The sequence below is a fragment of the Delphinus delphis genome, chromosome 1 (genome assembly GCF_949987515.2).
Source record: "Delphinus delphis chromosome 1, mDelDel1.2, whole genome shotgun sequence".
NCBI classification, from domain to species: Eukaryota; Metazoa; Chordata; class Mammalia; order Artiodactyla; family Delphinidae; genus Delphinus; species Delphinus delphis.
In genome coordinates this window covers 65,765,284-65,787,450 of record NC_082683.1, presented here as the reverse complement: position 1 = coordinate 65,787,450, position 22,167 = coordinate 65,765,284, and the positions used below count along the sequence as shown (strand labels likewise).

Below are 22,167 nucleotides of genomic sequence, written 5' to 3'. Positions count from 1 at the left end.
ATTTTAACAAAAAGTGGGGAGAGAAGATTTTTTAGAGGAATACTATTATATTGTGGAATCCAAGGCTAAGATACATACTAGAAAGGTCTAGAACCAAAGCCTGGAGCATGTGGAGGACTCAGGAATAGGTTCTGTGTCTCTGATTTCACCTTAAATTCTCTCTGTGGATTTGCTTCATTCCTCCATCTCTGTGTCTCAGGCCACCTGACAGAACATGGCCTCCAGACAGCTCTGCACTTTTGTCCCCTGTTTCAGCCCCCAGGAGAGAAACTAACTTCTCTTTCTCAGTGCCAATTTCAATACCCCAGGGCATCAAATAAGAAAAACCCCTGGATCAATCCACTGTGGTTCAGACACAGAGTATCCTAAAGCAGCATGACTGCCTCCATGATAATCATGGAGATATAGTGATAGGGAAGCAATTTCCAAAACAGCAAGGGGGCTAACAGAGGGGCGGCCAAGCTACACACAAATGGAATAATATGTGTCCCCTACACATCCTTCCTGAAGTAGACGTTTATATCAGCTGAAAGCTCCTAGCTTACAGAGTCCAAAGCCTTCAACGTGGCTAGGAGCCTCACCATCTGGCCCCTGACCTCTGTTCTATCTGCCCTGGGAACACACTCGCTCTCTCGCACTGAGCTGTAGTCACTGCATCTCTACAATGACAAAGTTCCTTCTCACTTCAAGGTCTTCACATAAAGTCACCACACTCTCCCTCCCTCCCATCTAGCTACTTCCTCCTAGCGTATCTTCCACTTAGACTTCCTCATAACACCTATACCAGACCAGATCACAACTTCAATTAAAAGGCTATGTAGCCACTGCTGTATTCAAAACAGATGACCAACAAGGACGTACTACACAGCACAGGGAACTCTGCTCAATATTCTGTAATAACCTAAATGGGAGAAGAATTTGAAAAAGAACTGATACATGTATATGTATAACTGAATCACTTTGCTGTACACCACAAACTAACACAACATTGTTAATCAACTATACTCCAATATAAAATAAAAATATTTTATAAAAGCTGTATAGCTTTTCAGGTGATGGTTTTTTCTTGCCTCTCACACTGTAAACTTAATGAGAACAGAGCCTATCTCTCCTCTCTCAATCTAATTCCAAAGTGCCTAGTATGGTGCCCTGCAACAGCAACTGCTCAAAAATTAGTTAATGCATATTTTCAAATGAAAAGATGAGCAAGTGAACCAGGCCAAATCCTAAACTTTCAAATGTAACGGTATCCAAAAGTTAAGAGTAGCCTAGAATTATATAAAGTATTTCTCACACCTCATTTTCCAACTCAGAACACTTCCATAGACAGGAACCAATTGGCAGGTGATGGGTGGCAAGGACAACCCCAAAGGCACAAGGGATGCTTTGCTACACCACGGCAACCCCGAAAACAAAGTCAAACTGTGGTCCACCAAGAAGCAGAGTTTGTGCACTCGAAGAAGCCAAGTACATGTTCCTGTCCCCAGTGCTTTTCTGACAGTAGACTATTAGCCACTCACCTGAAAACCAGAGACCCCAAAACACCAAGCTTCTTTTCAACCTAAAATCAAAAGATACATTACCAAACGACCACTGCTTAAGACCTACAGTCCCTGTTAAGCGTAAATGACTTCTTCTGTGGTTTCACTACTAAGTGTGACTTTGGAATATGATTGTCATGTAGTAAATTTAAATGCTTCTGACATTAAAAAAAATTGTAGCTACTCCCAAATCAGTCATAAATCATTGGGGGTGAGAGTGTGCTACCCAATTTACTTAAAGACATACTAAAATATACTGACACAGAAAATACATGAAAACCAAGCCTAACCCCCAAAGGCCAAATTTCCACCATGAAGTGCCTGGAAATATATCCTGAAACATAATACATCTAACAAGTGATTGTACAGTAACCGTCTCACTTATTTTTTTCTTGAAAAAACAAGCCCAATTCTAAGAGGTAGAGAACAAACTATGAACTGTGTCATTATTTTAAGTGAAGATAAAGTTGCCAGGCCAATTATCTGCTATTATGGGGATTCTCTCTTCTTGATCTCAGCACACTTTGTACTCCCTTTAGAGTATCTCCTCCACTTAGCAAGCTCTCAGATCCAGGAGAGTAAACTTATCATTTCCACACACTCTTCCATATGTCCCTTTCTTTGCTAGTTCTTTCCATGTAGGTTTTTTCTTCAGCTGCACAAATATCTTCTCTTAAAAGTAATACAGAGTACTTAATTATGCACCCTTCATTTTAGTAAGACATATTTTGTAATGAGGAAAAAAAAATATGCTCATGGTAGAAGTTGTAAAACTAGAGAAAACCAGAAACAAGAAAATAAGCACCTCTCATTCTATCACTCAGAAGTTTAGTTAACACTACTCTGGGCCTGGTGTAGGACACAGTCCTTGTTCTAGGAAAGAAACTGATAACTCATTACACAAGTAATGAATTGCAATTCTGATAAATGCTACAAGAAAAAAAATACAGGATAGGATGCTATGAAAACTATAATGGGACCTCTTACTCTAGTTAATATCTTGGTGCCAATGCTTCCTATAATGTTTCAGAGAAACTGTTAAATATACATAAGTTTGTATCCACCTGGGATTGGATAGTACATACGACTTGAAGATAAAAATTTCATTTGTCATTTCCAAAGCTAACTTCCACAGACAAAGGAGTTGTTTATCTCAGAATTTCTCTAAGAATTCCCAGGAAACAACGGTAGGCAAGACAGCCATCGATGAGTTACAAGTGGCCACAGATGAAATCAAGGAATTATGTTTTCAGGATCACTCGGAAGCAGTCAAATAACCTCTGGCCAAAAGGAAGCCATTGTTGAGAGCTGGAAGAGGTCATCACATCATACCAAAGGTATAATCAAAAGCATATAAGAACACATTCCAGGTTCTTCTTCTTCTTCCTTCCAGGGTCTTACAAAGTTGCTCACCCACCATTACTTTATCAGAGCTCTAGGTTTGCAGAGAAGATCCCATAACAATGTCATTTGGGAACTCCTCAACCTCATCTGTCCTTTAAGATCTAGATAGATCTTAAAGATTGGCTAGGAACCCCCTCAACTCCATGCCCAATAGAAATACAAATCTCTCGCTTAGATTTCTGCAGATTTCTATATGAGGCTATGTTCTCATGGTCAAACTCTGCCTACAGGATTTTATTTCCATATCTCATATCTCTGTTACACTCAGCATTAATTTAGACAAATGATGCAGTCGAGCTTCCCACATTTTGGGGAAATCGTAGGGCTCACCACACCCAAGCCTAATGGGTGAGCCTCACCCTGGGAAAACCACCTTCTTCATCATGGTATCTCCCCTGCCAGGTAAGTATTCAAATTTATTTTTGAAATGTGTTTAGGTACTGGTCTCTACCGCCTTCATAAAAGAAGCAAGACTTCTAATTCATAGTAAGTGATATCATTCTAATTCCCCTAGGAGTATCACTATCCAGGTTTACATTCACATTAAGGTTTATAAGCTATAGATAACTGAGATCAGATTCTTTCCTGAGAGCAAGATTCCAGGGGAGGAGAGGATGTGGACGATATGAGGGAACTAAAAGAATGAAAAGGAATTATAATGAGGCCCTGTGGGTAGAAGGTAGAGAAAGAAGAAATGAGCATGGCCAGCCCCGTTGGTTTCCATCCAGACATCAAGAGTCAAACAGGCAAATTAAACTTCAATGATAATTCTCAGCTCACTGCCTCATCGTCTCATACTGTGCCTTATAGTTTTAAAAATGAATGCTTAATTTAGTACATTTTCAAAGACTTTCAAATGGCCATTTTTTTTTACAGTGGAAATTCATCTTAATAATTTGTTAGTAGAGGAAACCCTAGAAGTAAAAGTAATGTGATCCCTTTCTAAACCTGAAAGAACACACTCCTCAGCCTTATTCTCAGCTAGGCTCTTCTTAACCTTCTTAGTCAGTTCCTATACTTCAGAAGAAATTTCCCGTCTCGGTTTTCAGGGAAGAATGACTTCACCCAGGCTCTGCGTGGTGCCCTGACAGGCAGGCAACGCCAGGAGCAAGCAATGCAGATATGGCCTCAGCCACTCCCTGCTCAGCCTGAGAGGGGATCTGCCAGACCAGAGAGGAATCTGGGTTCTCCAAAATGCTACAGCAAAATAGTCTGGCACTGAGCAGAACACTCCACCCAATGGTCAGGAGCCACTGAAGACTTCAGGAAGGTGAAGATAGGACTTGGCTTCTTCTCCTTTGAGCAGAACATTCCAGAATGACATACGGGAAGCTCTAGATAATGAGTCCCTTTGACCAATTATACCATAGCTCCTAAAAACAAAAGACAAATGTCCAGCCCTGGGATCTCATGCCCTTTCCACCTCACCTCAGTTTACAGGAGGCTCTGGTTTTCTGCGTGGAAACACAATGCCACTCTAGCTTGAGAACTCTCCTGTTACTCTTACTGGAGAGGGAGCAGTGAGTGTGTAACCAGGAAGTCAGCAAAAAATTCCATTCGCTTTTTTGTAACCAGTCAACTTCTGTTTATGACAGAAGTCAGTGTAAACCACAACAGCAATGAAGCCCAGGTCCTGTGGTTCTCTTTCTGTATTCTAGGACTCTGAGTGATGTATGATTCCTCCTAGGAATGCAAAGGGTGCACCAGACCTGTCAGAGAAACTATAAATCATCCAAGAAAATAAGATGAAAACAGAGTCAATGAAACCCCTCACAGAGTGGCAGCTTTCTGATTAGCTGTCATACTGCTGTGGACTAAGGAACCCCAAAGGAAGATGCTCTTTCCTTTAGGTGTAAAAACCTTCATTTTCTTCAGACATTACACACACACACACATACATACACAAACACATCTACAGATCTGAGAACTCATTGTATTGGTATTACTTTTTTCAAAACGACTGAGACTTACCTAACCCACTATGCCTAATCATACCTGAGATTTTTTTTCCTCTCTCCTAGGACCTTTATTTCAAAGTATTTAAATTCCCCATAAAATATTTTAGAGACCCTCCCTACATACCAAGTTTCAGAAGGCCGATGGATGAAGACAGCACACCTTTGCTAAGGACACCTCTTTGATCATAAGTAATTCCGCATAGTTACTTTCTTTCTTTTTCAACAGCCTTGTATAGTTTCAGTGATGAACCAACAGAACTTGACTGAACACAGTGCCATCCAAGAATCTGGGTTGAATTTCTCTCTATATTCATCAATGAAGAAGGCCTTGATTTGGAGATTAGAATGTGATTAAACAAGAAAGGTGGTACATCACAAAGCTGGGGTTCCTAGCTGGGAGTCTTCAGATGGGCTTCAAAGGCCCATGAATCCGTTCAAACTACATGCAAGGCTGTGGATTTTTATGGAAAAAGAATCCATAGCTTTCAATAAAAGCATTGGTGAGCCAATGAAATTTAGGAACCTTAAGGAGTACAGGCAATAACCGTTTGTTGAATAAATGAATAAGTGAACTCAGGGAGAGCAGCTTACCACCAGTCATAACCTTCCATGATCAAATTCTTCTTTGGAAGCACTTTAAAGAAGATGGTGGAAAGAAAATTGGAGATATTGAGCTATTACCACATATGTAAGAGCCAGGCTCTGACCAAGTTGCTGTTCTGTCCCTCAGTTCTTTTACCAAACATTACTCTTTATATATAACTCTTTCCACACTTTTGAAAATTGCTTCAAGTATTAGGGCTCTGTAGCCTAGATGCCAGGAGATCTAAATGTCTCCAGACAGAATGTCAGAATGTAAGCCGCAAGAATAATGGAAAGGCATGTAGGAGCAAAAAGACAAGGACAGTAAGTACCCTGGGGTGCAGAAGGAAGAAGTAGGTGGAAGAAAGAACCTAGACCTGCCACAGAAGCTTCCATTCTTCTCCACATTGCATCTTTGTAAAAGCCTATGCGCATGGGCTACCCACTCTGGTCCACCCACAGGACTGTATGTAAACATGAGGTGGGCTAGAGAGTAGGGCAATAGGAAAAAGGGGCTCAGTCATAAAGAGGTGCACACTGATTAATAAGGAAGGAACTGGAAGCAGAAGCAAGCAGAAAGATGCCTCTGCATACCAAGAATAATAAGAACACAAGCATAATACCACATACAAGAATATTTACGAGGCAAGGGGATAATCATGGCATCCAGGGAGAGTAGAATAATTGTTAAGAACACATCCTCTGGTGGCAGACCAACCTGAGGTTGAGCGGGGCTGTACTTCCTAAGACTGTATCCTGGGCAAGTTACTGAACATTCCGAGCCTCCGTTTAAACCCTCCTCAGTGAAATGAGGATAAAAATAGACAGATATCATTGGGTTATTGATTATTATGCGATAGAATGAGAACACATTTAAAGAATAATGTGTTTGATGAGCACTTAATTAGCAACAGTTGCTTTTATTCTCATCGGCCAGGTACTCATGGGATTAGTCAGGGAAGAAGTTAGTCCACAAAGAGGGGCCCAGCCCACTCAGACTTGGAGATGTGCATGTACCACAACTGCAAACCAGCACTGGAAATTTCCTCCATGACCAATTAAACCCTACCCAGTTGGGGAAGACCCCGAGTGAGGCCTATGTTTCTTTCCATAAACTCATGAGCGGGGAGCATGTGATGACTATTCTTTTGGCTCACAGGAAGGGAAAAACAGAAGTTAATTTCTCAGAAAGATAGCAAAAAATCGTCTTTAGGCTCTTCAGAATGTACAAATCTCAGACACAGGGAAATATATACGTGTTCCCTTTTCGGAGTGAATGCTGCCACACACATATTTCCCTTGACAGCAGCAGTGAGCCTGGGGCAGGAAAGATGCTTAGGAAGTGCCCCTATTTTATTTATTTATATACTTCGGTCCCCTGATTTCCGTCATCATTCTCTGTCCCAGACTGCTGTCATTGTTATTAATAAGTTCACTCTCGTCCAGCTAAAAATTACCATTCCTCATACTTGAATAATGGATTTTCTGTTTGCTTAATTCAAAAAGGCAAACAAAGGTATTTTGTTGCTCTTGCTCCGCCTCACCTCACCAAGTGACATGATTATTCAGCTCACAAAGAACTCGGAGGCACCATCCGATGATTCCTGCACAGAGCCCTGCAGGCCATCAACAGAATCACGTGGAGGACACAGTCAACCCAAGCACAAGGCATACGGCTGAGGTCAAAGCACAGACCAGGGCCCGCTCACAGAGCTCCAAGTCTGAGAAGCACAGCATAGAAGGGAAATGACGCAGTTTCCAAGGTCATTTTATAGACTTCGCAAAACTTCTCTGTCTGCCCCTCTTGCTCTGATCAACACTGTTCAATTTTTTAGGCATGAGGTCTAAAAAGGGAACAAAGATTTGCTCTGGGAGAGAATTTTAAGAAAACTAACTAAAACAATAATAATACCAATAATAGAAACAACCAACACTCATTAAGCATTCACTATGTGACATACGCTATGCTAGACACTTTACACAAATCAGCTCATTTAGGCCTTACACCCCCCAAATAAAGTAGATACTATTACTCTCCTGAATTTACAGATGTGGAAAGTGAGGGTTACAGATATCACATAACTGGGTAAAACAGAGAGTGACCCACAGTAGAGAAGCTTACAGAGAAGACCTACAATATAACACATCTAAAATCTTGCCAGGGCTTCCCTGGTGGCGCAGTGGTTGAGAGTCCGCCTGCCGATGCAGGGGACACGGGTTCGTGCCCCGGTCCGGGAAGATCCCACATGCTGCGGAGCGGCTGGGCCCGTGAGCCATGGCGGCTGAGCCTGCGCGTCCGGAGCCTATGCTCCGCAACGGGAGAGGCCACAACAGTGAGAGGCTCACGTACTGCATAAAAGAAAAAAAAAAAATCTTGCCAGGGCATCTCAAGAGGCTACACGGCCCTCAATAACATGGACAACATTGCTTTCTGCCAGGGAGTTTTGCCTTAATACTTAAACTTTGCTTATCCCAATCAATGATGGGGAGGTTCAATCTCTATTACCATAAAACCCAAATCATAGGAAATGTATATGTACAATGCAATAAAATGTTAGTATAAGTTCAAGTGCATGAAACAGGAAACTCAACTTAAACGAGCTTAGACAACAGATGAAACTTATTAGTTCATGTACCAAAAAAGTCCTGCAGTAGGACAAACTTTAGAGATGGTTTGATCATTGCTCCAGCTCACCCTCTCTGCAATTCTTTCACCTTTGCCCTCCTCCTTGTGTCTGCATCATCCTTAGGCTGGTTTACCTCAGGGAAGCAAAATGGCTGCAGCAGCACCAAGCCTCACATGGGCAGCCCAGACCATGCAGAGAAAGAGCAATTTTCTCTTCCTCAAACAAAAGTCCTGTGCTTCACACTGACTTGACCAATTTAGATCACATGCCCAGTGCTGACCTCATCAACATAGACAGGGAAAATGTTATACACTGACTTAAGTAATGACTGGGTGAGGTCTGCCCAATACTCCTCAAGAAGGATGGTATTTGAAAGATGGGTCCTGCCAATCAGGGTCCATCCCCCCCCCCCAGGTTAAGTGGCTGCTATCGAATGAGGTATAAAATGGTTCCCAAAAGAATTATCTAGGTGCTGTGAGAAAAAGGAGGTGGATGCTAAAAAGTAATCAACAAATGTCCAAAAGTGTGCCAAGCAGAGAACGTCTGAAGGGACTATAATCATAAACACGTTAGAACAAATTGCATTAAATTTTGTATGTGGAGAAGTGGTAAAATGCTTGGGAAAAGTCTATTTACTTAAATAGGTTCAAGATTCCCTTTGTTTATATGATTCATTTGTTTAACCATGGCCACCTTCAAAATAAGCACCAGTGTAGACTTGCAGCCAAGCCCTCCATCAGCCTCCAAATGAGCGAGAGTCATCTGCATTAGCAACATTTTCCTGATCCAATTCTCCCCACTCAATTTTAATTTTTATCAGACATGTTTTCTTTTCAATGAACTCCCTGGCATCAACTGTGAACTTCGGAAGTCCTGGAGGGAGGCAGTACAGCAGAACAGTTAAGACCACAGGCAAGGGGAACACTGAGTTTCCTATGAATTCTGTCTCTTATCAGCTTGAAAATCCCAGACAAATCACTTATCTTCTAAATTGCTTCACCTGTGAGGATAATAACAGCACCCATCTCATAAAGTCAGGATTAAACAGTGTACCTAAGCACTTAGTACACAGCCTGGAACAGCGCACATGTTCAACTCACATTAGCTCTTTTATTAATAAGAAATTAAACGAAAGTTCACATTAGTGCTCCGAGACATTTTTTAATCTTACAAATAAATTGACTAATCAAAGGAAAAAAATTCCCTTTTGCATTCATCATCACAAAAACATACAATTAAACTTCGTAATAATGACAACAATATTTGATTTACTGACTGCTTACTATGTTCAAAGGACTATGTTAAGTGTTTTCCGCATATGAATTCTAAAAGATAGGTATTTTGTTGTTATTTGACAGCAGGGAAAACGAAGGCTCAAAGAGGTTAGGAAAGTTGCCTAAATGTTGTAAAGCCAGTAAATAAGAAAGCAAATACACGAACACAGATGAGTCTGACTCCAATGCTGATACTCAGAAATTTCCAAGTTAACTGACAATTCTAGTTTCTTTAGCAAATGAAGAATTGTCCCTCATAAAAGAAGGCTAATCTGCCCAGTTAAAAAGAAAAAAAAGAAAAGAGAAAAAGAAAATTGTTTAAAGTGGTATTTGTACAATAATTTTAGGAAATGTAATAGCCAGATGATAATAGCACTAACAATCCAGCATGTATTTTATGGAGCTATGAATATATGCCTCGAGTGGTCAAAGGCTTTGTCACTCACTTGAGGCAGGTAGTAATGGCCAATAAAACTTGCCTGGTCATATCTTAATGCCATGTTATATCATCATACTTGTAATGAAATGCTCTTAAACTTCAGTTTTATCAGAAGAGAAGAAAAAGTGGTAGTGAAACAGCTAGCAAAGTGGGGAAGAAGTATAGAAATTGGAAAAAGCCCTGAGCTAGGACCTTGGCCTAACTCTACTATGCATCTATGTGACCTTCAACACATCTCAAATCTTAGGATCTCAGCATCTCCTTCTATAAACTGAGGTTCCTTATGGTAAGTTAAGACCTCTTCCAGCTTCAACAGTCTATGGTTATACAGAATATTTCATTCATTCAACAGGAGCTCACAAAGTGCAAAATATGCAACAGCTACACCCTACGCTAGGAGCTGAGGACACAGCCGTAACCAAGGAAGAAGTCCTGCCTCTGATGCTGGACGTAAGAGGTAAAGGGACGACTCTGTTTAAATACTGCCCTGCTTTCTAACTTTCTCTTCTCATACGTCATGAACATGTTCAAGCAAACATAACAAAACCTTGATAACAGTTGAATTTGGGTGGTGGTATGGGCCACATTTCTTTGCACTGTTCTCTCTACTTTTGTGATGTCAGAAATTTTTCATCATAAAAATTTAAGATAGAAGAGAAAAGCTTCAGGGAGACTTCTGCTTCTGATAATAAGCCACTAGATATGCCAGATCTGCCAGATAAATCTTTCCATCAAAGACAAGAAGGAAAGATAGACAAATATTTATGAAATGCTTAAAAACATCCCAAAGCCAACCAGATAGGGGTGGGGGTGGAGCATTAAATGAGAGTCAAGGGAAGTAAGGAAGTCCAGAGAAAAGAGAACAACATTTTGGACCCGTTGTCCCTCTACAGATGCTTTGAAGAGCCAGGGGGATAGAGATCTGTGTTCACAGTCTGCTGGAAATAGGGTGAATAGACCTGAGCATATCATTTGCTTTGGGTTAGGATCCCCAAAGAGCTACACCTTAGCAGCAAGGAAGAACAAAAAGCTAACAGGCCCCTGCAGAGGACTGTGGCTTATCTTCAAACCATCTCAGTTCTGAAACTGAAATAAGGTGCTTCTAGAATGCTAACGCTCCAAGGACTTGCAGAAGCAAACTTAATCCCCTCTAGAGTTGGATAACGTTGACCAAAAATTATATCTGCAAACAACTGTGCAAATATAATATTTCACACACAATTAAAAATAACTAAGCACATGAGAAGATAAGAAGATATAAATAAAAACCAGCAGGAACAAGAGAAACAGAAATATATCCACAGGGCTCTATATTTGGAATTATCTGAAACTTTTTATTAGAAGTTTTACTTTTTACAAGGTTAGAAATTTCAACATGGAATGGTATAGTGGGGTGAATGGTGGACCCCCAAAAGATATGTTCATGTCCTAATTCTTGAGACTTGTGAATATTACTTCATATGGCAAAGGAGTAAATATTACCTTATATGGTAAAAGATCTGACGAAATTACAGGTGCTGAAAGGAGGAGCTATTCCTGGATTACCCAGGTGAGCCCAAAATGAAACCAGATGTATCCTTATAAGATAATAGCATAAGGAGTTTTAAGACAGACACACAGAGGACAAGACAATGTGATGATGGAGCACAGAGACACGTGATCACAAGACAAGAAATGCCACCAGAAGCTGAAAGAGGAAAGGAATGGATTCCTCCTCGGAGCACCCAGAGGCAGTGTGGCCCTGCTAACACCCTGACTTCAGACTTACAGACTCCAGAACCATGAGAGAATAAATTTCTGTTGTTTTAGGCCATTCACTTTTTAGTAATATAGGAAATTATTACAAATGCCCTAAGAAATTAAGATAAATGGGAAACTCAAAAAAAAAGAGAACCAAATGGAAAGTTTAGACCTAAAAATATATTAACTAAAACTAATAAGTTAATGAATGAATTTAGCTTTAGTAAAATAGATACTGCTGAAGTAGGAATTAGAAGTCAGAAGAAAGCTAGAGTGGAGTGCAGAAAGACAAATGATGGAAAATACAGGAAAAGATACATTATAGGATAAAGTGAGATGGTAATTAAGCCCAAGTAATTAATAAAGTAAATAAAAGTAATTATAGCCCAAGGAGGAGAGAAGAGTGAATGGAAGAAAGCAATATGTAACAACATAATAGCTGAGAACTTTCCAAAACTGAAGAATAACATCTGGCCTTAGAGGGAGCTAAGACAAGGAGCCCTAGAAATTCCAAGCAGAATTAATAACAAGAAAACTTCATCTAAGCATATTACTGTAAAACTGCTGAAAACCACAAACAGAAAACTTAAAATCAGTCAAAGGAAAAATAAAGGAACAAAAATTAGACGTTAACTTATCAACATAAACAAGGGAAGCCAGAAATAAGTGAATATCCTTAAAGTGTTGAAAGAACCTAACTGACAGCCTAGAATTCTATGCATGGGGAAAATATCCTTTAAGAATGATGGTGAAATAAAGACATTTCAGACAAACAAACACTGAAAGAATCTGTCACAAACAGACCCACAATAAAAGAAACACTAAAGGACATTTGTTCTTCAGGCAAAAATTAAGTAATCCCAGATGAAAAATCAATGACACAAGAATAAATGGAGAGCAAAGAACAGAATAAATATATGAGTAAATCAGAATAAATGATTGTGTAAAACAATAATAATACCTTGCGTATTTGCAATATATAGAAGTAAAATACACAACTGTAATGACATATTAGACAAGGTTGTAAGTCAAAAGAGACATAAATAATATTAAAGTGTTCTAAGGCCTAAATCAAGAATAAATACTAGCTCTTAGACAGCCTCATCCACCAGAGGGCAGACAGCAGAAGCAAGAATAACTACAATTCTGCAGCCTATGGAACAAAACCCACAATCACAGAAAGATAGACGAGATGAAAAGGCAGAGGGCTATGTACCAGATGAAGGAACAAGATAAAACCTCAGAAAAACAACTAAATGAAGTGGAGAGAGGCAACCTTCCAGAAAAAGAATTCAGAATAATGATTGTGAAGATGATCTAGGACCTTGGAAAAAGAATGGAGGCAAAGATTGAGAAAATGCAAGAAATGTTTAACAAACACCTAGAAGAATTAAAGAACAAACACATAGAAGAATTAAACAACAAACAGAGATGAACAACACAATAACTGAAATGAAGAATACACTAGAAGGAATCAATAGCAGAATAACTGAGGCAGAAGAACGGATAAGTAACCTGGAAGACAGAATGGTGGAATTCACTGCCATGCAATAGAATAAAGAAAAAACAATGAAAATAAATGAAAACAGCCTAAGATAGCTCTGGGACAACATTAAATGCAACAACATTTGCATTATAGGGGTGCCAGAAGGAGAAGAGAGAGAGAAAGGACCCAAGAAAATAGTTGAAGGAATTATAGTCGAAAATTTCCCTAACATGGGAAAGTAAAGAGCCACCCAAGTCCAGGAAGCGCAGAGAGTCCCGGGCAGAATAAACCCAAGGAGAAACACACAGAGATACATAGTAATTAAATTGACAAAAATTAAAGACAAAGAAAAATTATTGAAAGCAGCAAGGGAAAAACGACAAATAGCATACAAGGGAACTCCCATAAGGTTAACAGCTGACTTCTCAGCAGAAACTCTACAAGCCAGAAGGGAGTGGCATGATATATTTAAAGTGATGAAAGAGAAGAACCTACAACCAAGATTACCCGGCAAGGATCTCATTCAGATTCGACAGAGAAATCAAAAGCTTTACAGATAAGCAAAGGCTAAGACAATTCAGCACCACCAAACCAGCTCTATAACAAATGCTAAAGGAACTTCTCTAAGTGGGAAACACAACAGAAGAAAAGGACCTACAAAAACAAACCGATAACAATTAAGAAAATGGTAATAGGAGCATACATATTGATAATTACCTTAAACTTGAATGGATTAAATGCTCCAACCAAAAGACACAGGCTTGCTGAATGGATACAAAACCAAGACCCATATATATGCTGTCTACAAGAGACACACTTCAGACCTATCGACACATATAGACTGAAAGTGAGGGGATGAAAAAAGATATTCCATGCAAATGGAAATCAAAAGAAAGCTGTAGTAGCAATACTCATATCAGATAACATAGACTTAATAATAAAGAATGTTACAAGAGACAAGGAAGGACACTACATAATGATCAAGGAATCAATCCAAGAAGAAGATACAACAATTATAAATATATATGCACCCAACATAGGAGCACCTCAATACATAAGGCAACTGCTAACAGCTATAAAGAGGAAATCAACAGTAACACAATAATACTAGGGGACTTTAACACCTCACTTACACCAATGGACAGATCATCCAAACAGAAAATTAATAAGGAAACACAAGCTTTAAATGACACAATCGACCAGATACATATAATTGCTATTTATAGGACATTCCATCCAAAAACAGCAGATTACACTATCTTCTCAAGTGCTCACAGGACATTCTCCAGGATAGATCACATCTTCGGTCACAAATCAAGCCTCAGTAAATGTAAGAAAATTGAAATCCTATCAAGCATCTTTTCTGGCCACAACGCTATGAGATTAGAAATCAATTACAGAGAAAAAAATGTAAAAAACAAAAACATATAGAGGCTAAAAAATACGTTACTAAATAACCAAGAGATCACTGAAGAAATCAAACAGGAAATCAAAAAATACCTTGAGACAAATTACAACGAAAACACGACAATCCAAAACCTATGGGATGCAGCAAAAGTAGTTCTAAGAGGGAAATTTATAGCAATACAAGCCTACCTCAAGAAACAAGAAAAATCTCAAATAAACAATCTAAACTTACACCTAAAGGAACTAGAGAAAGAAGAACAAACAAAACTCAAAGTTGGAAGAAGGAAAGAAACCATAAAGATCAGAGCAGAAATAAATGAAATAGAAACAAATAAAACAATAGCAAAGATCAATAAAACTAAAAGCTGGTTCTTTGAGAAGATAAACAAAATTGATAAACCATTAGCCAGACTAGTCAAGAAAAAGAGGGAGAGGACTCAAATCTATAAAATTAGAAATGAAAATGGAGAAGTTACAACAGACACTGAAGAAATACAAAGCATCCTAAGAGACTACTACAAGTAACTCTATGCCAAAAAAAAAGGACAACCTGGAAGAAATGGACAAATTTGTAGAAAGGTATAAACTTCCAAGACTGAACCAGGAAGAGATAGAAAATATGAACAGACCAATCACATGTAATGAAATTGAAACTGTGATTAAGAATCTTCCAACAAACAAAAGTCAAGGACCAGACGACTTCACAGGTCAATTCTATCAAACATTTAGAGAAGAGCTAACACCCATCCTTCTCAAACTCTTCCAAAAAATTGCAGAGGAAGGAACACTCCCAAACTCATTCTATGAGGCCACCATCTCCCTGATACCAAAACCAGACAAAGATGTCACAAAGAAAGAAAACTACAGGCCAATTTCACTGATGAACATAGATGCAAAAATCCTCAACAAAATACTAGCAAACAGGATCCAACAGCACTTTAAAAGGATCATACACCATGATCAAGTGGGGTTTATCCCAAGGATGCAAGGATTCTTCAATATACGCAAATCAATCAATGTGATACACCATATTAACAAATTGAAGAAGAACCATACGATCATCTCAAAAGATGCAGAAAAAGCTTTTGACAAAATTCAACACCCATTTATGATAAAAACTCTCCAGAAAGTGGGCATAGAGGGAACCTACCTCAACATAATAAAGGCAATATACGACAAACCCACAGTAAACATCATTCTCAATGGTGAAAAACTGACAGCATTTCCTCTCAGATCAGGAAAAAGACAAGGATGTCCACTCTCACCACTATTATTCAACATAGCTTTGGAAGTCCTAGCCACAGCAATCAGAGAAGAAAAAAAAATAAAAGAAATACAAATTGGAAAAGAAGAAGTAAAACTGTCACTGTTTGCAGACCACATGATACTATACACAGAGAACCCTAAGGATACCATCAGAAAACTACTAGAGCTAATCAATGAATTTGGTAAAGTTGCAGGATACAAAATTAATGCACAGAAATCTCTTGCATTCCTATACACTAATGATGAAAAATCTGAAAGAGAAATTAAGGAAACACTCCCATTTACCATTGCAACAAAAAGAATAAAATACCTAGGAATAAACCTACCTAAGGAGACAGAAGACCTGTATGCAGAAAACTATAAGACATTGATAAAGAAATTAAAGATGATACCAACAGATGGAGAGATATACCATGTCCTTGGATTGGAAGAATAAGTATTGTGAAAATGACTATACTACCCAAAGCAATCTACAGTTTCAATGCAATCCCTATCAAATTGCCAGTGGCATTTTTTACAGAACTAGAACAAAACTTCTTAAAATTTGTATGGAAACACAAAAGACCCCAAATAGCCAAAGCAGTCTTGAGGGAAAAAAACAGAGCTGGAGGAATCAGACTCCCTGACTTCAGACTATACTACAAAGCTACAGTCATGAAGACAATATTTTATTGGCGCAAAAACAGAAATATAGATCAGTGGAACAGGATAGAAAGCCCAGAGGTAAACCCATGTACCTATGGTCAACTAATCTATGACAAAGGAGGCAAGGATATAAAATGGAGAAAAGACAGTCTCTTCCATAAGTGGTGCTGGGAAAACTGGACAGCTACATGTAAAAACATGAAATTAGAACACCCCCTAACACCATACACAAAAATAAACTCAAAATGGATTAGAGACCTAAATGTAAGACTGGACACTATAAAACTCTTAGAGGAAAATGTAGGAAGAACACCCTTTGACATAAATCACAGCAAAATCTTTTTTGATCCACCTCCTAGAGTAACAGAAATAAAAACAAAAATAAACAAATGGGACCTAATTAAACTTAAAAGCTTTTGCACAGCAAAGGAAACCATAAACAAGACGAAAAGACAACCCTCAGAATGGGAGAAAATATTTGCAAATGAATCAAAAGACAAAGGATTAATCTCCAAAATATATAAACAGTTCATGCAGCTCAATATTAAAAAAGCAAACAACCCAATGCAAAAATGGGCAGAAGATCTAAATAGATATTTCTCCAAAGAAGACATACAGATGGCCAAGAAGCACATGGAAAGCTGCTCAACATCACTAATTATTAGAGAAATGCAAATCAAAATTACAATGAGGTATCACCTCACACCATTTAGAATGGGCATCATCAGAAAATCTACAAACAACAAATGCTAGAGAGGGTGTGGAGAAAAGGGAACCCTCTTGCACTATTGGTGGGAATGTAAATTGATACAGCCACTATGGAGAACAGTATGGAGGTTCCCTAAAAAACTAAAAATAGAATTAAAATATGACCCAGCAATCCCACTACTGGGCATATACCCTGAGAAAACCATAATTCAAAAAGAGTCATGTACCACAATGTTCACTGCAGCACTATTTACAATAGCCAGGTCACGGAAGCAACCTAAATGCCCATCAACAGACGAACGGATAAAGAAGATGTGGTACATATATACAATGGAATATTACTCAGCCATAACAAGGAACGAAATTGGGTCATTTGTAGAGATGTGGATGGATCTAGAAACTGTCATACAGAGTGAAATAAGTCAGAAAGAGGAAAAACAAATATTGTATATTAACACATATATGTGGAATCTAGAAAAATGGTACAGATGAACTGGTTTGAAGGGCAGAAATAGAGACCCAGATATAGAGAACCAACGTATGGACACCATGAGGGGAAAGTGGTGGAGCGGGGGTGGGGTGTGAAGAATTGGGAGATTGGGATAGACATATATACACTAATATGTATAAAATGGATAGCTAATAAGAACCTGCTGTATAAAAAAAAAATTGTTTTAAAAAAGAATGCATACTAAAATCTCTAATGTAACCATTAAAATAATAATAAAAGAATGTAAAACTTCCAAGGTAACAGAGAGAAAATGTGGAATGGTAAACAAACAAATAAACTCAATCCAAAAGAAGGGAAGAAAAATAGGAACATGGAATAAGCAGGACTAAAAGAAAGCACTTAATATAATAATAATTTTCAACCCAACTATGTATGTGATTACATTAAAAGTAAGTGAACTAAATGCTCCAGTTAACAGAAAAAAGGAGTCAAATCCAATAATATGCTGTATATATAAGAAACACATTTAAACATATGGGGCTTCCCTGGTGGCGCAGTGGTTGAGAGTCCGCCTGCCGATGCAGGGGACACGGGTTCGCACCCCGGTCCGGGAAGATCCCACATGCCACGGAGCAGCTGGGCCCGTGAGCCATGGCCACTGAACCTGCGCGTCTGGAGCCTGTGCTCCGCAACGGGAGAGGCCACAACAGTGAGAGGCCCGCATACCGCAAAAAAAAAAAAAAAAAAAAAAAAATATGGATATAGAAACGTGAGAACTAAAAAGATTTATTTTTAAAGATATGCTAGGCAAACACTAACCAAAAGAAAGCTCGTGTGGCTTTATTAATATCAAATAAAGTAGAACTTATGGCAAAAATTCTTATTTGGTGTATGGGGAGTCAAATTGTAATGTCAAAAGGTTCAATTCATCAGGAAGATATAACAACTCCAAATTTAAAATTTCTTTAACATTGCTCCAAATATGTATAGGCAAAACTGACAGAAGTACAAGAAGAAAAAGACAAATCTACGATCATAGCATGGGATGTGAACACACATCTCAGAAACCTATACAACATAAGACAAAACAAACTGGTGAAGATATAGAAAATCTGAAGAACATAAACAGTAAACTTGGCCAAATAAACGTATAGAACCTTGAATCCATCAACCAGAGAATACACATTTGAAAGTGCATAGCAAACATGGGCCATGTGCTATGAAACCAAACAAGTCTGAACACATTTAAAGTACTGAAATCAGAGTATGTTCTTTGCTCACAATGCAATGAAGCTAAAAATCAGTAACAAAATTATGGCTAGAAAATCCACAGAAGAAATTAAAAAATACTCTTATCTGAATGATAATAAAATATTTTCATATAAAATTGTAGGATGCAATAAAAATAATGCTTCAAGTGAAATTTATTATTTAAATATGTATATTACAATCGATTAAAGCTGAGAATCAGTGAATAAAGCACCCCATTTCAAGAAATCATTTTTAAAATTCAGCAAACTTAAAGTAGAAGAAAATGGAAAAAAAGAGCAGAAATGAGTAAAGATAAAACAATACAATACGGAGGATCAACCCAGGGAAATGTTAAAAAGATTAATAAAATTGATAAACCCTTGGAATGATTGATTAGGAAAAAACCAGTGTCAGAAATTTTTAAAGGGGACATATCTACAGATCATACAGAGGTTAAATATATAAGAAGATATTTTGAACAAATTTATGCCAAGAATCTTGAACATTTAGATGAAAGGGGCAAATTCTAGAAAACTTTACCTTTCCAAAACTTCCACAAAATGAAATAGAAAATCTTAAGTCTTAAACTATTAAATAATTATAATGTATAATTTAAAACTTTACCACAAAGAGAACACCAGATCTTGAAAGTTTCACCAAGTAATTCTACCAGAAATTTAAAGAACAAACAATGCTGATCATACACAAACATCTCCAGAGAATAGAAAAAGAGAAAACATTTTCTAACTCACTTTAAGCATAACTTTAATAACCAAAGCCTGAGATGGACTTTGTGAGAAAGGAAAATTTGAAGTCTATCTCACTCATTCATGAACAGAGGTAAAAAGCCTAAAAAATCATTAGCAAACCAAACATAGCACTATACAAAAAGATTAATCCATCTTGATCCAATTAGGCTTATTCCAGAAACACATGGTTGTTTAACATTTTTTTAAAATGTTATTCACCACATTAACAGAATTAAGGATGAAATACATATGATTTTAATACATGCAAGAATGCTTAAATAAAAGTCAATATCCACTGATGATTAAAACTTAGCAAAATAGAAATAAGAGGAAAATTCCTTAAAACTGTATCTTTTTTAAAAAAGACTACTGCAAAACCAACACATATTGATGAAATTTTGAAAGGTTTCTCTTTAAAATCAACATCTTGGTTCTAGCCAGTACAATCAAGTAAGAAAATGATATAAAAGATAAAATAATTAAAAAGAAGAAATAAAAGTGTCAGTTTTAGCAGATGATAGTACTATGGATGTAGAAATCAAAAAAATCTAGATAAATGGCAATAAGTGTGTTTAGCAAGATTGCTGGATAAAAAAAAAATCAATATACAAACATGAATTGCATGTTTATATACCAGCTCTAAACAAAATGAAATTTTTTCATAATAACATCAGAAATACCCAAGAATATCTAAAAATAAGTGCCTAAGAATAATTCTTTAAAAGATGTGAAAGATCTCTATGTAGAAAACAATAGAATATTATTGAGAGAATTTAAAGACAATAACACTTGAAGTTATATACCATATTCATAGGTTGGAAAATCCAATTTGTAAAAACGTCGGTTCTTCCCAAACAGGTCTACATAGAGTTAATGAAGGTTGAAAAAAGAATGTTTTACGCTTTACTAAAGCATAGGATACAAATACATCATTTGTATACATCATATCAAATACATACATTTTTAGAGTACGGTTTGATGACCTCACCACCCCAATCAGTACCCCCATGTCCCGTGCAGTTCATTCCCCCCACCAATCTCCTCTACTCTCTACTCCAGTCAAACACTGATTTGATATTTATCACTACAGAGTAGTTGTGGTTGTTATAAAACTTCTTATAAATGGAGTTGCACAGTATGTCCTCTTTTGTGTCTGGCTTCTTTTGCTCAGCGCACTGTTTTTGAGATGCACCCATGTCGTTGGGTATACCTGTTGCTCCCTCCTTTTCAATGGTAGTTTTACAATGTACAAACATATTGGTTCTTTCTAGTTTTGAGCAATTATGAATAAAGTGCTATAGATATTCATTTACAACTCTTTCGCGGACATATATTTTCATTTCTCTAGGATAAACACCTAGGAGTGAAATTTCTGAGGATTCAATGCAGTCTGAAAAACCACAAATAAAATTCCTTAGTTTTTGTGGAATTTGATGAGCTAATTCTAAAATTCAAAAGGATAATATAAAGGGTTAGACTTAGTCTTAAAATAGCTACAGGTAGAAGTGCTGGCTCTATCAGAAATAAAGACATTATAAAACTTATTATAAAAACACTACAGTAAAAAAAAAAAAAAAAAACACTACAGTATGGTGTTGCTGTAAAAATAGTCAAGCAAATCTATGGGATTTAACAAAAAGGCCCAGAAATAGATCCAAACACATATGAACACTTGGTGTATGACCAAGGTGCCCCCGCTGGGTGTGAATGGAGGGACACTCTTTTTAATGAGTGGTGCCAGGAAAACTGAGTACCAAATTGGGGGAGGGGCGATGGATACTTTATTTCACATCAAACAGAAATAAAAAATTTGAAATGGTTTTTAAATCTAAATTTGAAGGGCAAAATAATACAGTTTCTGAAAGTTAATATACTAAAATATTTTCAAGAAATCTGAGTAATCAAAGACTTCTTAAGAAGAGATTTTAAAAAATCATGAACTATAAATAGGAGTAATAAACTGAGCTGTATTAAAATTGTTCTGTTCATCAGAACACACCAGTAAAAGAATAAGGCAAACCAAAAAGTGGGAGAAGATCTCTGTAACATGTGTAATTGGAAAATATATAATATATTAATGTACAGAATATATATAAAGAATTTCTACCAAATAAAAAAGGAAAAAGACAGGTAACCCAATTTTTTTTTAATGGGTGAAAGACTGGAATAGGCAGTTCACATAAGGGAAAATTCAAATAGCTAATAAACAGGTGAAAAAATGCTTAACCTTATTCTTATCAGGGAAATGCAAATTAAGATCACAAAGAGATACCACTAAACACCTACCAAATGGCAAAAATTAAAAGTCTGACAATACCAACTGTTGTCAAGGATACGGAGCAACAGGAACTCTGGTACACTTCTAGTGGGAGAGTAATTTGAAACAATCACTTTGGAAAACAGTTTGGTATTATCTACTGCCAGAAAAAATTGTGAAAGACTTTGAAAAGGGGAAAAAAAAATACTGAGTGTCCAGGCTAGTGCCCCTCCTATGTATGTCATCCTGCCTTGCATTGTCTTTGAGCTATTCTACAACTACTTAAGTTGTAGAAACTACTAATAATACAAATGCTTCTTATCCATACAAATGTAAATGAATTGTGTCCGGTAGAATGCAATGGATGATTGCACCGCATCTA

General features: G+C 37.5%; 1 protein-coding gene and 1 pseudogene across 1 annotated transcript in view; both read right to left on the bottom strand.

Moving 5' to 3' along the window:
• The window catches only part of ST6GALNAC3 (ST6 N-acetylgalactosaminide alpha-2,6-sialyltransferase 3), a 533,596-nt gene that overhangs the window by 490,004 nt on the left and 21,425 nt on the right, over positions 1-22,167 (bottom strand). The gene's annotated exons all lie outside the window — the stretch shown is intronic.
• LOC132416637 (U1 spliceosomal RNA) lies at positions 3,215-3,355 on the bottom strand (annotated as a pseudogene).